Source organism: Gouania willdenowi, chromosome 13 (assembly GCF_900634775.1).
Source record: "Gouania willdenowi chromosome 13, fGouWil2.1, whole genome shotgun sequence".
Lineage (NCBI taxonomy): Eukaryota > Metazoa > Chordata > Actinopteri > Blenniiformes > Gobiesocidae > Gouania > Gouania willdenowi.
In genome coordinates, this window is record NC_041056.1 from 2,907,028 (window position 1) to 2,908,768 (window position 1,741).

Genomic DNA, 1,741 nt, shown 5'->3' on the forward strand with positions numbered 1-1,741 from the left:
TGTGAAGGATGGAGAGAGAGACAGAATCAAACTCACAGTAGAGAGCAGCGGAGCACCGGGACACGCCTTCAAAATAAAAGCACAAAAATCACCACCGACGTCCGTCCTTCACACTTTTTTTTCTGTTGTTAACAAGCATTGGTGGAAACTGAAGTCACATGTTCTAAACTCTAACACAGTCTACATATCTTCATTATCTCAGATCAACAGTTAATCTCACACATAGTGTCTCTGTGGAAACACACAGTCAACTACACAATACTAACAACAAAGAGCATTACATTTAATACCTCTGATCTTTAAGTTTGAATGTTTTTTGTCAAATAAATCAATATTATATTATAAAAAAAAGATCTTTGCACTTTGATGGTTCTAAATGATTGTATATGCTGTAATATACAGTATAGAAACAAGACTGAATCAAGCGTGCAGCAATTTACAGTAATCAAGAACATTTGTGCTTTTGTACTTCGGTACTTCAGGGCCTTACAAAAAATATAAAGTTTACTTTAAACAAAAAAATCTCAGAATTCTTATGCATCCTAAATATACAGTACAGTTATATAAAACACAAATTACTATAATCAATGTATTTCCCAAACGTTCATCTGATGTAAAAACATATATTACTTTATTTTGTGAAATCTTTATTTAATTTTTTATTTATTTGATTAGGACAGCGCATATTAATGGACATACATGAATAAAAAAAAATACATCAATGTAAACAGATTGTAGCCAGTGGCTAATTTCCATCTGTTGTCCCAAATGGGGCCATTGGGGTCACAAAGGGCTGGCTCAATACAGTAATTGTGGGGTGCATGTCTGCCTTAACTGTTGTTTTGCTGGAAAATTCTCAAAATTGATGCAACTGTTGAACGCTGCACCTTAAAGCAGCCACTGGCGGTATCGGCTCTACTCTACCTCCTGCTTGGTACACGGTGCTGCTTTTTTTTAGTACCTCCTTCGTTGAGGTTCCAAAAAAATCCGCCCTGGTCTGAAAATGTGACGAACGCACAGAGCAGACACTGATTGGGTCTGAGAATCATCACAGCATCATCAACACGGAAGTCACCATCTTGGCGATAAGCAGCAGCAAAACAAACCACACGCACACAAGCAAATCCTGAATTTCGAGAGGAAAATGTGAATTATTGTGATGGATAAACCACAGAAAAGCTCCTCAAAATGCGTTAAAGGTGCAAAGGCATACAGGGAAGGGCATGATATTTTAAAAAAGTTATGCTTTATTGGTGGTGCAGATCCATACGAGTTGGCTCCCTCGTCTTGGATAGGGGTGGGAACCTCTGGGTACCTCACGATACGATACGCGATACAAAGCTCACAATAACGATTATCTCATGATGTGACGATACTGCGATTATCGATATATTGGTCAGAAATCAATCTAAATAATCTATGACAGAGAAAAAATACAATTTTTATTTTACATCTGAAAGACAATAAATTGAAAAAGTTTGCTATAAACAGTGACACTATTTTAGTGCAACATTTCTGTAAATAAGTGTCAACATACCAATGTAAACAAATAAGTATCTCTAATAGTGATTTATGTAAACATTAAATAGGGTCTTTTTTACCAGTGACACCAGTATAGTGTAATATTCCAGTAAACAATATATTGTTTCCTTCAACAAACAGTGACAACATTTTCTGTGAAGACGTACCTGCACATTTTAGTGAAAAAGCAGAAAAGGTTTTGAAATAAAAAAAAAAAATT